This window comes from Mustela nivalis, assembly GCF_964662115.1.
Source record: "Mustela nivalis genome assembly, chromosome: 9".
Lineage (NCBI taxonomy): Eukaryota > Metazoa > Chordata > Mammalia > Carnivora > Mustelidae > Mustela > Mustela nivalis.
Window position 1 is genome coordinate 14,702,346 of NC_139028.1, and position 14,993 is coordinate 14,717,338.

The window sequence follows — 14,993 nt, forward strand, 5'->3', positions numbered from 1 at the left end:
ACTAACAAATCCTGACAAAAAGTGCAGTTGATTTAAAGTCCTTTAAAAAAAAAAAAGAAAAAGAAAGAAAGAAAAAGCCTGCATATTGGTCACTGGGCAAGTAGGCCTCCTTCCTTCAAGGGGACACACACCGGGTAATGTGGATGTTCCGGGAGGCGTATGCCCCAAGTGCAGACGCGGAAGGAAAGCATGAGTAGCGTGTACGCTGTTTCTGGAATGAAATTCTGAGGCTCTTGTGGTGTTCATTCCCTCCAAGCAGCTTTACACCTTTTCAAGCCCGGTGGTTCCATCCAACTGAAGGTAGTTCAGTGGTGGGTATCGAATTCGTCTCTGTCCAAAGGTGTCCAGTAGTTTGTTTGTATTTTTCCTTAAATCCACTGCTCTTCTCATTCTCATGTGGCTTAAGTGTCTGATGACGAGTCATGCCGCTAACAATGCGGTCCTGAGTGCCACAGGGATGGGCACCTGGTAAGCTGGCCCGAGTGTCCGTGCACTTCGATGACTCAAAGTCCTCGGTGACTGTTCTGTTTGTAATCGAAGTGCGGTTCACGGACACATGCTGTACAGGCTTCAGACATCCACCGTGAGGATCTGACAGCGCCGTCCATCATTCCGGGCTCGCCATGATAAGTATTGTGACCGGACGTTACTGCGGTGATAGTGACGATATGCCCTAAGCTGTATCTTTCATCTCAATGACTTACTGACTTTTTTGTCTGGAAGTTTGTACTTCCGAAGCCCTGTATCTGTTTCACCCATCCCCACCCCCACCAGCTCTCCCACTGGCAACCCCCAGTTTGTTCTCAGTATTGGAGTGTGGTGGTTCTTTTGTTCTCTGTTCATCTGTTTTGTTTCTTAGATCCCCCATTTACGGGAAACCATAGGGCATTTGTCTTTCTCTGCCTGACTTATCTCACTTAGCCTAGTATTTTCTAGGCCCATCCACGCTGTTGCAGATGGCACAATCTCGTTCTTTTCTGTGACTAATATTCTGTGTGTGTGTGTGTGTGTGTGCGCGCGCGCGCGCTGTGGGCATGTGCATGTGTGTGTCTTCATCCATTTAACTAAGGATGAACACTGAGGTTGCTTCCATGTCTTGGCTGTTTTAAGTAATGCTGCGGGAAACATAGGAGTGCACACGTCTTTCTGAACTAGTGTTTTCCTTTTCTTTGGGTAAATACCCAGGAGTGGAATTACTTCATCATGTAGTATTACTATTTTTAACTTCTTGAGGAGCTTCCACACTCTTTTCCAGAGTGGCTGCACCAGCTTGCACTCCCACCAGTGCACAGGGTTCCCATTTCTCAACATCCTTGCAAGTTTGGTTTTTTTGTATTAAGTTGTGTGAATTCTCTATATTTTTTGGATACTAACCCCTTATCAGATATAGGATTTGTAAATATCTTTTCACATTCAGTAGGTTGCTTTTTCGTTCCGTCGGTTTCCTTTATGCAAAAACTTATTTTGGTGTACTCAGAATAGCTTATTTTTGCTTTTGTGAAACTGTCGGGTCCTGGACTTTGTTTGGCAGTTTTTGATTACTGATTCAATTTCATTAATAGTAATCAGTCTGTTCAATGTTTCTATTTTCTCCTGATTCAGTCTTGGAAGATTGTATGTGTCTGTGAATTTATCTATTTCTTCTAGGTTATCCAATTTGTTGGTGTAGTTTTTCATGATATTCTCATAATCCATTCTATTTCTGTGGTTGTTACTTTTTGTTTTTTATTGTATTTATTTGTGTCCTCTTCTTTTCATGATCAGCATACTTTAAGGTTTATCAGTTTTATTTATCTTTTAAAACAACTTAGTTTCATTGATTCTTTTTTCCTTTTTTTTTTTTTTTATCTGCTATAATCTTAATTCTTCCTTCTAGCCTTGGGTTTTGTTTGTTCTTTTTCTAGTACCATTAGGTGTAAAGTTAGGTTATATATTTGAGATTTTTCCTTTTCTTGAGATAGACCTGTATCACAATAAACTTGCCTCTTCCCGCTGCTATTTCTGTGTCCCAAAGATTTTGGACCATTTGTTTTCATTTCTTTCTCCATGTATTTTTTTAAATTTCCTTCTTAATATTTCAGTTAATCCATTCATTGTTTAGTAGCACATTTTTAAGTCTCTGTGCATTCTTGTTCTTTTCAGATTTTTTCCTTATGGATTTCCAGTTTTATATAGTTGTGGTCAGAAAATATGCTTGATATGATTTCAGTCTTCTTAAATTTTATTGGGACTTGTTTTGTGGCCTGTCCTGTAATCCCTTCTGGAGAACATTCCATGTGCACTTTAAAAATCGTGTATTCTGAGGTGCCTGGGTGGCTCAGTGGGTTAAAGCCTCTGCCTTCGGCTCAGGTCATGATCTCGGGGTCCTGGGATCGAGTCCTGCATCGGGCTCTCTGCTCAGCATGGAGCCTGCTTCCCTCTATCTCCCTCTCTGCCTGCCTCTCCGTCTGCTTGTGATCTCTCTCTGTCAAATAAATAAATAAAATCTTTAAGAAAGAAAAAAAAAACTTGCACACAAATGCACAGAACAGCATTATTTTTTTTTTTTAAGATTTTATTTATTTACTTGACAGACAGAGATCACAAGTAGTCAGAGAGAGAGGAGGAAGCAGGCTCCCCACCAAGCAGAGAGCCCGATGCGGGGCTCGATCCCAGGACTCTGAGATCATGACCTGAGCTAAAGGCAGAGGCTTTAACCCACTGAGCCACCCAGGCGCCCCAAACTACTCTCATTTTTTAATTATTTTTTTTTTCTTTTCGCTCTTCGGCTTGGTTGCTTTCCATGACCTTGTCTTTCAGATCACTGATCTGGTCTGCAGTGTCTTCTCATTGGCTGTTTATTCCTTCTGGTGTATTGTTTATTTCCATTACTGAATTCTTCAGCTCTGACAGGCTCTTTTTTATATTTTCTACCTGTTTCTATAAGTTCTGAGATCATCCACTCTTCTCCAGCTAATGGGTATCTTTTAGGATCATTATTTTGAATTTTTTATTAGGCATATTGCTTATCTGTTTCTTTTAGCTCTTTGATTTGATTTGATTCTTTTAGCTCTGTGATTTTGTCTTATTCTTTCATTTAGGACATACACCTCTGTCTCCCCATTTTGTCTAACTCTGTGTCTATTTTTATGTGTAGGTTAGCTATTTTATGGGTAGGTTAGCTGTGTGTCTTCTGGTCTCATAGCGGTCTTGTGTAGAAGAGATGCTGTGTTCCCTGCTGTGGTGGCTGATCTGTGATAGCTCTCAGCCTGGCAAACTACAATGACCCACTTTGCCTGATGTGGGCATACTAGGCAGCTTTGGTCCCCGGGCTATTGAGAGGCCTGAGACCACTGCCATGGTTGGCTTGTGGGTCGGCCGGCAGTCAGACTAATTGTCTGCAGTTAGCTTCTCTGCCACAACTCTAGGCACCACTATGGCCGTGCTCCCCGTGTGTCAGAGAGGCCTTTGGTGGTGAGTGGGGCCAGCAATCATCCTCGGTATGTGCCCTTAGCTTCTCTGCCGCATCTGCAGGTGCACTGACGGGCAGGGCTTTCTCCAGATGCAGCCAGCTAAGAGGCGGGGCTGCTGGAACTGTGGGCATGCTGGTGTGTGAGGACGTTTCTCCCTCCCCAGGCAGGAGTCACTTTGCAGTGGTGCTGGTCCCTCTGGGATTGCCTGCAGGGTGTGTTGGGGGCAAGAGCTGCTCTGGAGGTTTGCCCACCAGGATGGGTGGATTAGATGGGGAATGTCAGGGCAGGGTTTGTGTGCTGGCGAGAGTTGATAGGACTCTTACAGGCATCTGGCTCTCTGGGCTGCGGAGGGTGGGGATGAGAAATGGCACCCATGAGCACTTCATTCTTCGAGAAATCTCTTGCGGTTCTCTGCCCCTCCCTCCATCACACATTCTAAGATCAGTCAGTAAACCCCTTGCGTGTATACCCCAGGCACCTTCCAAACTGCTGTTACTGTGCTCTCAGTGGAGTTCTGTATTACTCTGGCTCTTTGGGGGACGGGGCTCTGTTTCCTGTTGCCCTCTGGCCCTCCTGAAGTTCGGCCCTCCTGAAGTTCGGCCCTCCTGCTTCTCAAAGCCAGGAGGGCTTTCTGGATGTTCTGGGGACTCACCTTCCCAGGACAGGTCTCTGGTTGCCGTGGGTGCCTGGCGTGGGGTCTGATTGTCTTGCCGCTCCCGCTTACGGGGATTCCCACCCGAGCTTTGGCTCCCACGCAGGGCTCCACCCCTCCTTTCCTTTGCAGTAAGTCTTCGGAATTCTGATTAACGGGAGCAGGTCTGCTCCGTCAGTCTCCAGGTCATTTTCAGAATTTGTTATGTGGATGCAGCTGTCAGTGAGCCCGTGGGGTCCTGTCGAGGGGAGCGCAGCGTCCTGTTCTGCCGTCTTCCCAACTCGAGGTCTTGATTTCTTCACTGTGTGTCTGTGACCTGGTCACCTGACTTCCTTAAAAGTCACTGTATCTCTATCTTTCGCCTCTGCCCTTTCGGTGAGTAGTAAACAAGAAAACACCCAGAGCCTTATCACTCCCCTGCACGCTGATGTGCCAGATTCTCCCGTGGAACAGAATGAGGAGGAGGTGCACCATTCGTCTCTTTCTGACGCAAACGAATTACTGAAACTGCACCTCCCGCCCCTCCCCGCAATCACGGCAAGTCCTCTGTCTTGGTCAGGGAACCAGGCTTTCTGGATTCAGATCAAACCTCCTGACTAGTAGGTGGGCTTTATTGTTGCATGTTTGTGCAGAGAATTAGGACAGATATTTTCTTTGCTAATAATCTCGGGTGAACCACGTTTGGCCAATAGGATCCATCCTTATATTGCATCTCTGGTAAGGACCAGGAGCCATGGAAAGAACTGAAGTAAGGGGGGAGGGGCATATCAGATGAGCCTTTTAAAAAGTTCGCTGCGGGGCACCTGGGTGGCTCAGTGGGTTAAGCATCTGCCTTCCACTCGGGTCATGATTTCAGGGTCCTGGGATCGAGCCCCACTGCAGGCTCCCTGCCCCTTCCCCCACCTCCCCTGCTTGTGTTTGTTCGCTCTCTCTTTCAAATAAATAAATAAAATCTTTAAAAGCAAAAAAAAGTTCACTGTGCAGATAAGTTTAGAGAAGGATTTCAGCACTAAGATTGCAGACAAGGAGACCTACTTCTATATGCAAAGGTTAAGTTGTGGACCACTGGGAAAAAAAAGATGAACTAGGAATATTCACTGCTTTCATGTACCAGTCACACAGCAGAGAATGGAGAAATAACGACTTCTACCTCTACCCCCCAGAAAGCTTGGGATAGGAACTGGTTATGAAGTACACATCTCAGTGTTAACAGGGATGTACACAAACATCCCAGTTGAATCACTGAAAGTTTGAACAGAAATCAGATAGAGATTTTAGAGTATGAGCAGAGAAAAATGTGTAAGTTATGATAACTTTTCTTTATATCAAGACTAGTGGGGGGCGCCTGGGTGGCTCAGTGGGTTAAGCCGCTGCCTTCGGCTCAGGTCATGATCTCAGAGTCCTGGGATCAAGTCCCACATCGGGCTCTCTGCTCAGCAGAGAGCCTGCTTCCCTCTCTCTCTCTCTCTCTGCCTGCCTCTCCATCTACTTGTGATTTCTCTCTGTCAAATAAATAAATTAAAAAAAAAAAATCTTAAAAAAAAAAAAAAAAGACAGATATTTATGAAAAACAAGCAGAGTTTAGCAATCTGTGTAACAGGATTTAGCTTCTGATCTTTAAAACGCAGAAAGGCTTTCATGTATCTAATCTGGTTTGTGAACTTCTGTGAACTTGAGAACTCCTTTCAATGTAAATTAATTTGAATATTGAAGGTCATCTTAGCCAGGCTCTGAAATTTGCTGTCCATTATTTGGTGGATCTGCTGTCCTGTTGCCTGTTCAGCATGTAAGTACAGGCCCAGTATCTAGTTAATAAAATCCTCCTGGAGCCTACTCCCCACGTGTATGGTTTACACGAGGAGAGTTCATTCAGATTTGATTTGGTTCTTTCAACAAAAATAAATCGAAAATCTGTGCAGCAGACCTGTGTGGTCCAGCATGGTGACCACTGGCCACAAGTGGCTTTGAGCTCTTGTAATGTATCTAGACCAAACTGAGATATTCTGTAAATGTAACATACATACCAGATTGCGAAAAAGTATTTGAAATATAGCTGTCACTTTTGTTATGTCTTAAAGTGATAATCTTTGATAAATTAAGTGAACTGAAATATTACTAAAGTTAATTTCAACTGCTTTTTACTTGGTCTTTGCTTTTAAAAATGCACTATACTAGATCATTTAAAATTATGCATATTGTTCCCATTATATTTCTATTAGATAGCTTCTCAGTGGAATACTTTTTATGCCCCAGCTTAATTGGGGCTTACCATTAACTAAAGGACAGCTTAATTTCCCCCTAGGTGAACATTCTAGGTGTTACTTACAGGTTAGTTGGCAGTGCCCCGTTTCTCTTACTGTCGTAAAGGAAGTCCTTAGAGACTGCAAAAAGAAACAAGCATGACTAGTTTTTTCTGTTTTTAATTATATCAGTATGACAAAGACAAATGTTAGTAATATTCCGCTGCATCTCTTTATAATCCTGAATTCACGGTTCTGGTTGTCATTAACCAGGAATTTTTTAACAGGCCAGTGGTCAGAAAACGTTCATGTTATCTCTGATGTGTTTAACTAACCTGGGACTCAGCAACAGTAGCAACCCCATTACATACGAATGAAGTTAATTACAGATCCCCTAAGCAGTGTTACCAGTTACAAGAAATAGGAAATGTTACCCAGTTATAAGAATAGGAAAATGTGACTAGGGTCTCTGTTTTCTACTTTTGCTGAAATTGAAGACCTTTTTATACCTGCTTAACAGATATGTTCTCTTCAACATCTTTAGACTAATGACCCTCTTGGGTCAGGATCAGCTAGATGTGCTTATTATTAATTTTGGCTTCAAATTATGGACCTTATAAGGTCAACACAGTCTTTCCCCTTTCCTTCTTCCTTATGTTTTTCTGTTCTCAAAGCTCTCCTGACTCCACTGCTGTTACATCCATGACCAAGTGGAGGGTGATAGTGAACTAGTTTACATTTCGTGTATTTTCATTATTGAACATCAGTGATTTTTCAGACTTTTTTTTTAAGCGGTCTAATCCTGCAGATCTTAGTAGCATATTTTTAAAACAGACAAAATCAGAATTCTGGTGGAGTCCTAGAGGTGGGCTTTTTCCACTTAAAAATTCCCTTCCCTGCTACCTAGAAGTGGCTCTGAGCCACAGTGTGGAAATGGTGAACACTGATTAAATGACTTTCAGTAAGGGAGCGTAGACTTGGTTTCTGGTGGTACATTCAGTGGTTAGCATCCTAACCAGTAGGTTTAGCTTCAGAGTGCTCTTGGTATATTGGAAAAAAGATCAGAGATCACAAATCTGAGGAGCTATTAGAGTGACAAAAGAGACATCAATCATGCAGTCGTATGAGCCTTCAGTGTAAAAGAAAATTTTGGATTTCCGTAAGACAGTGCATGGAATTCATTATACATTATCATACAATATGAAATTTAGACTGCAGTGACAGAAAGTAGGATTTTATCTTATTTCCGTATTTAAGATTCCATCCAGCTGCACTCCTTTCTCCCTATTTAAGGAACATAGGAGAGATGTGAGAATTTCTTTTAAATCAGTGAAGAAGGTCTTAAAGCCACTTTTCAAAGAGTTCTTTGAAGTTAAAATACATTCAAATGTCCAACATGGATTATGTATGATCAGGCCTAAAAATTGAGGGAAAAAAATCAAGCAATGAAATATTTGAAAAGCACCTGGATCTCTTAATAATTCAGTGTTTGCTCTCTTTATTGTGAGTATTTTCATGTTCCAGTTACTCTGTGATTAGCACCTAGTGTGCCCGACTTCCTGTACTGTGACGGAGTTCAAGCTAAACTTGAAGGACTTGGCACAAAAGATTCAAACCTGGTCCTCGAGTTTAAAGGGGTACCTCTGGCTCTTCAGTTTTTCATTGTAACGACTTAACCTTGCAAACATGTGTTCTTATGGGTAGCTTCATGTGACAATGGCCCATTAAAGCCCCTAGGGTTTACAGTCCTCCTTGGACCATCCAGTGCAGAACAGAGCGTACTTATAAGTCACATTCTAGATTAAATAAAAAATGATATATATACCAGGTTATAAAAAAGGCCATGCTCCTTGCAGCCCTCTGATAACCTTGATTACTTTTTGGTTTCTTTTGAAAACCGAAACCGTGTAGTGATCTCCAGACATCAAATGTATTGTTCTCAAAAATCACAATTTACTATCGGTGAGATTAAAGCTAACGAAGATTTTGTGGGCTTCATTTTCACTCCAAAGCAAGTTTTCTCCATCTTCCACAAATTAGGATTACAGGGTCATGAGAGTATAAAGGCACTAAAAGTTGTTCCTGCCCACTGTGTGTGTGGGACACCTTACAGACACTGCCTTGTTCATGTCTCACCTGCAAGGTTCCTGGGTTTATCTCCATTTTAAAGATGAGAAAACTAAGAGCAAGTAACTCCCACCATCACACAGAAAACTGGTGAAGAAAACACCCAAAGACGATATCATTTTCACCATACTGGGCAACTCACTAAGTCATCCCCCTGTGGTAGTCCTAGTATTGGAACTACTACAATAACTAGCTGTGCTAATGTATTACAGTATGACATTCTGTTATTTTTACAATTAGATTTCAGATCAGTTATGGGAAAATCATTTTAAGAATAGCTTTCCTTGGATCATATAAGTAGTATACTTGCTACACAAATGTCAAAATGAGAATAAAAGTCACCTGTGATTTCCAAGTTTTTTGGGTTTTTTTTTTTTTTTTTTTCATAAGTTCACCACTTTATTGAAGCATAGTTGACATACATGGTATTAGTTTCGGGTGTTCAACATAGTGATTCAGCAATTATGTGAGTGAGGAAATGCTCGGCACAGGTACCATGTGTCACTATACAAAGTCATTAAAATGTTGACTGTATTCCCTAAGGTGTACTTTCTACTGCTGTGACTTACAGCGAAGTTCGTACCGCTCAGTCCACGTCACGTGTTTCACTGTTCCCTGACACCCTTCCCCTCTGGCAGCCACCAGTGTGTCCTCTGTATTTATGGTTCTTATCATTCATATGTTTGTTTTCGTATTTGTTAGTTTTCTCCTTTAGATTCCTCATATGGAACCATGTGGTATTGGTCTTTGTCAGGCTTATTTCACTTAGCATAAGACCCTCTGGGTCCACCCGTGTCTTCATGAATGGCAAGATTTTACGGCCAAGTAATACTCCATTACATTATCCGTACCACATCTTCTTTATCCGTTCTTTACTGGTAGGTGGTTAGGTTGCTTCCCTATTGTAAATAAGGCTGCAGTAAACATAGGGGTGCATACATCTTTACAAATTCGTGTTTTCTTTTTCTTTGACTAAATACCCAGAAGGGGAATTACTGGACTGTATAGTATTTCTAATTTGGGGGGGACATAGTGGCTGAATCAATTTATGATCCTACCAATCGTGCCCGAAGGTTCTCTTCTTTCTCTCTTTCCTCACTAACATTTGTTATTTCTTGCATTTTTGATACTAACCATTCTGACTTGCTGGAAGTGATACCTGATTGTGGTTTTGATTTGCATTTCCCTGGTAATTAGGCGTGTTAGGCATCTTTCCCTGTATCTCTTGGCCATCTATTTCTTCTTTAGAAAAATGTCTGCTTAGGGGCGCCTGGGTGGCTCAGTGGATTAAAGCTTCTGCCTTCAGCTCCGGTCATGATCTCAGGGTCCTGGGATCGAGTCCCGCATCGGGCTCTCTGCTCAGTTGGGAGCCTGCTTCCTCCCCTCTCTCTGCCTGCCTCTGCCTACTTGTGATCTCTTATCTGTCAAATAAATAAATAAAATCTTAAAAAAAAGAAAGATGTCTATTTAGATCCTCTGCCAGTTTTTTAATTGGATTGTTTGTGGGGTTTTGAGTTGTGTTTTTGTTTTGCTTGTTTGAGTTCCTTATATATTTTGGATAGTAACTCTTTATTGGATATATTAGTTTTGCAAATATCTTCTCCCAGTTAGGTAGGTTGCTTTTTTATTTTGGTTTTGTTTCCCTTGCCTCGGAGACAGACCTAGAAAAATAGTGCTAACATCAATGGCCAGGAAATCACGGCCTAAGTTTTCTTCTAGTAGTTTTATGATTTCAGGACTTACAGGTTTTTAATCCATGTTGAGGTTTGGGGTAAGAAAGTGACCAGTTTCCCCAGCGTCGTTTCTTGTAGAGATGTCTTTTCCTCATTGTAGAGTCCTGCCTCCTTCATCATTGATTAAAGGATTAAATAGAAATGTGGGCTTGTGGGGCGCTTGGGTGGCTCAGTGGGTTAAGCCGCTGCCTTCAGCTCAGGTCATGATCTCAGGGTCCTGGGATCGAGTCCCGTATCAGGCTCCCTGCTCAGCGGGGAGCCTGCTTCCCTCTCTCTCTCTCTGCCTGCCTCTCTGACTATTTGTGATTTCTCTGTCAAATAAATAAATAAAATCTAAAAAGAAAAAAAAAAAGAAAGAAAAGAAATGTGGGCTTGTTTCTGGCCTCTCAGGTTAGTTCCGTTGATCTCTGCGCCTGTTTTGGGGAGCATTACCCTGCTGTTTCTAATTACTACAGCTTTGTAGTCGGTCTTGAAATACGGCTGTGGGACACCTGCAGCTGTGTTCTTGCTCCGCATTGCTTTCGTTAATTCAGGTTGTTTGCAGTTCCATGCAAACTGTAGAATTGCTTGTCCTCGCTCTGTAAAAAATACAGTGGGTGTTTTGATAGGGATTGCATTGAATCTGAAGATTGCTTTGGGTAGTATGGACATTTGAGTAACATTTATTCAATACCTTTATCCATGTGAGAGTACAGGTTTTCTAGCTCTTTCATTGCATTTCTTCCAAGGTATTTTACTCTTTTTGATGCAGTTGTAAAGGGGATTATTTTAATTTCTCTTTCTGCTAGTTCATTATTAAGGTATAGAAATGCAGCAGAATTTCATTTCCTGTGTTTCTTCCAATTTTTTTCATACCCCGGTTCTCAAAAAAAGATGCTTGATTTCTAAAATTTGTTGAGACATGTTTTGTGGCCCGTGTGTCATCTGTGCTAGAGAATGTTCCATGTGTGCTCAAAAAGGATATGTGGATTCTACTCTTTCTGGAGGGAATGTTCGGGCTGTGTGTCAGGGCTGTCTCATCTAAGTGTCCCTCAGAGCCACTGTTCGTTGATCTTCTGTCCGGGGTATCTACTCAACGATGCAGGCAGGCCGCCAGATCTTCCTGTTACTAGAGGGCTGTCAATTCTGCTTTATGTTAATATTTATGTATTTAGGTGCTCCTAGATTGAGAATGTGGGTGTTCACCAGTGTTATTGCCTCTGGTTGGGTTGATTTACCATCATGTGTTTTAAAGTTGGTTGTGATATAAATATTGTTATCCTCACGTTTTTCACCTCCATGTGCACAGCGTGTGTGTCTCTGCCGCGTCGCCTTGGGCCCAGGTGCGTCCTTGGGGCTGAATGAATTGCCTGCGGGATCATAGGCAAGTTCATCATTGGGTCAGTTTATCCTTCTGTGGCCCGGTGCCTTCGACTGCAGCTCGGGGTTTCCAAGTAGTGGCCGGTGGGCGTGTACTTCCTGCCCCTGGCCCTTCCCGTCCGTGTGTCCGGCTTGTTTCTGTAACACTTTCTCTGTTGCTTTCTTCTCTTGCTCTTTCCTCGGGAATGGTGACTTGCTTTAGGGTGATGCTGGACTTTCTATTCGTGTGTATTTATTGCAGGTTTTAGGTTGTGATTGTCAGGACAGCCTAAGTCTACAGCAGTATATCTGAACTCATGGTCACTAGAACACATTCTAAAACATAACATTTTTACCACTCCCCCCCCCCGCCCCCGCCCCTTTGAGCCGATTGTCTAATTTTTGTAGATATAATCAATTTTACTACTTTTGTCCTTTAACCTTTGTAAGTGATTGATCTGCTACCATTATGTTTGCTTTTACCCGTAAAGTTTTTTATTTTTCTTCTAGTTAGGGCCTTTTCTTTTCACTTAAGGAAGTCCCTTTAGTATTTCTTGTAAGACAGGGTTAGCGGTGGTGAACCTAACTTTCGTTTGTGTGCAACAACTTTTTCCTTCAGCTGTGGAGGACAGTCTTTGCAGCCAGAGCACTCTTGGTTGGAGGTTGTCCCCCTTTCTCCACTTTGCCTAGTCCCTGCCACTCTCTCGCAGCTGCAAACCTCCTGCTGAGAAAACGACCCGCAGACTTAGGGGCTCTTCCTTGAATGTAACGGTTTTCCTCTCTCTTGCTGCTCTGAATATGCTCTTTAATTTTTGCCATTTTAATTAGTGTCTGGTGTGGACCCCCTTGGGTTCACCTTGTTTGGGGCTCTCATTGCTTCCTGGACCTGGAGGTCTTTTTCCTTTCCCAGGTTGGGGAAGTTTTCAGCTCTTCTTTCTTGTAAGTTTTCTACCCCATCTCATCTGCTGGGACCCTTGTAATGCAAACATTAGGCCACTTGATGTCCCAGAGATGCCTTAATCTTTTTTTTGTTTTTTTGCTATTTAGCTTGGTGCTTTTTATTACCTGTCTCCCAGCGCACTGATGGTTCGCATTTTCTAATCCACTGTCATTCCCTCTGGTGTGTTTTTCATTAAGTCATTGTATTCCTTTTTCATTCACTGAAGATGTCACCGTAGTTCACATACTCTGGAGACTCACTCAGTGAGCGTCTGTGTGATAGTTACTTTGAGCCCTTTATCAGGTCGACTGGTTCTCTCCATTTTTTGTTCAGCTCCTTATCTGAGCTTTTGTCATTTTCTTTCTTTTGGATATTTCTCTCTGGCTTCATTTTGCCAGACTACGCATTACTGCATCTGAGTTCAGCTACATCTCCTGGTCTCGCAGGTAGACGTGGAAGGTGCTCTGTGGTGCCCAGTAGCACCGGGCACCCTCCTGTAGTGGCTGTCCGCAACTCACACGCGTGCTCTGGTGGGCAGACCTGGCCCTCAGCCCGGCTGCCTGCAGAGTCCACCTGCGCTACTGCTGTGGCCCGTGACTGGTAGGACTTGCCTCTGACTGGTCTGGCTACAGCCGCTGTTACCACAAGAGGGTGAGAGGCCTGACCAGGGCTGTCTGCTGGCTGGGACCAGTCCTCAGGGGAATATCAGAATTGGCTCCAGCAGGCACTGAGCCGGCTAGAATGAAGGAGGGCAAGAAGCAGCACCTTCACCTCCTGTCCGCTCCGCACACGTCCAAGATGAGTAAATCCTCACCTGTGCCCCGGATACTTTTTCCAAACTGCTGCTACGCTGCTGGGTCTCGGGCTAAGAGATGTGGTGACCTTTTAAGAGAAGAGACGGGATTTATTACATCCCTCAGCTCTCCCAGGGTGAAGCCCCACCAGTTTTCAAAGCCAGACATTACGGGGCCCTGACTTCTCAGGGCAGGGGAAGTCAGGCCCCCAGGGTCAGGGCCCCCTGCACTGAGAAGTCAGGGCCCCAGGGTCACGGGCGCCCTGCGTGGTCCCTCCCTTCTCAGGCACACACTCGGCTGGAGATGCCCCTCCCACTTGCGGGATACTGCCCCATGGTGGCCAGTGGCGGGGAGGGGAGAGCTCCTCTCTGTCTACCCGCCTCCATGTGCTGATTCCCTCTCAGGTCTCCGTTCAGTCTCAGAGGGAGTGGCGGTTCCTGGAGGTGTTGCCGCCGCATGCCCCGGGAACTGGGTGCACCCGGGATCCTCTTACCGTGCCAGCTTCCTCCCTGTCCCCCCCCCCCGCACCCCCGCCACGTTCTTTACAAGCTGGTAGCTAGTGTGTTAATCCAAACCAAACACCCAAACCAAAGGTAATTTAAACGAGAGTCCTTTGTTTTCCTTTTTCAGTGCCCTTAAAAGAATTGAAAATAGGCAGTCCCTTGTACTAGAAGCCTTGTTCCGTTTTTATATTTCTCCCTGTTTCGGGGTACTCCTCATGTCTACCACTGGACAAGTTATCATTTTAAAGTAACCTTTCCCATCCTTTGGTTAACCCAGTTAATTTTATATAGAGAGAGAGAGATTGAGAGAGAGATAGCTCTGTCTAGCTAGCTGGCTAGCTAGCTTAAAGGAAGTGTTATCTAGGAAATTCTCTTTCCTAGATATGGCTGATGCAATGGTTGGCCCATTGTCCCCCTCTTCTAAGTCCTGTTTTGAAGCCAACTACATGAAAATATGTGCTTACCTGAGTTTTTCTCTGCAGAATATGCCTTTATACCCATTAACCATCACAGCTGGTTCTCCATAGTTCTCCACTGGGAGGTGTATATGGTCTTGTAAATCATGTAATTTTGAATGCTAATGGAATTGACAAAAAAGGAGGATTCATGTACTTTTCAAATTTAGTACGGAAGTATATATGAATACATTAAAGATAGTTCTGTTAGACGTGGCGACGGTGCATGTACAGAAAAGTTGGAATAGCGAAAGGCTTAACCAGGAATATGTTTGTCAAGATGCTCTGTGTTTGTTTGGGTTCCCCTTGGTTTCCAGTTTCTAGTTCACAGGGAGTTGCTCCCTCCATAGAACAGTATCAGGGCTTCCGTGACCCCAGCCAACTTAGTAGCCCTTTCTGCAGCTCGGTCTGCAAATTAATTCCATCCCACTGTCTGGAAGCAGCTGTGTAACGAATTACAGACTCTGCCGGGGAAGTTGCGATGACTAATAAATCCGCAATTAGTTTCCCTTGTGGTTTATTAGTCGCCACTGATGGTCTGAAGTCTCTCTTCTTCCAACTTTGGCCCAGAGCCCGGCGGCTCCCCAGCACACATTAACTAGCTCAGATGCCCTGTCTCCCAGAAGTTTCAGAAACACTACCTGGAGCAGAGAATAGGGTAGCCTTTCACAGCAGATTAACCCTCATTGGGAGACAAGAGGGGATCTCTGATCCGCTCGGGAGCCTCCCAGGGGAAAGGCTGTCTGGACATAACCACAA

At 43.7% G+C, this 14,993-nt stretch overlaps 1 protein-coding gene and 1 long non-coding RNA gene across 5 annotated transcripts in view; one reads left to right on the plus strand and one right to left on the minus strand.

The window, feature by feature from the left end:
* Positions 1–14,993, plus strand: part of ZC3H12C (zinc finger CCCH-type containing 12C) — a 74,463-nt gene that overhangs the window by 42,662 nt on the left and 16,808 nt on the right. The gene's annotated exons all lie outside the window — the stretch shown is intronic.
* On the minus strand, positions 6,431–14,960 carry LOC309840429. Its single transcript, XR_014298592.1, has 4 exons — positions 14,876–14,960; positions 14,244–14,356; positions 13,297–13,364; positions 6,431–6,485 (listed from the first exon to the last, which is right to left on the minus strand). It is a non-coding gene; the product is annotated as an uncharacterized lncRNA (long non-coding RNA).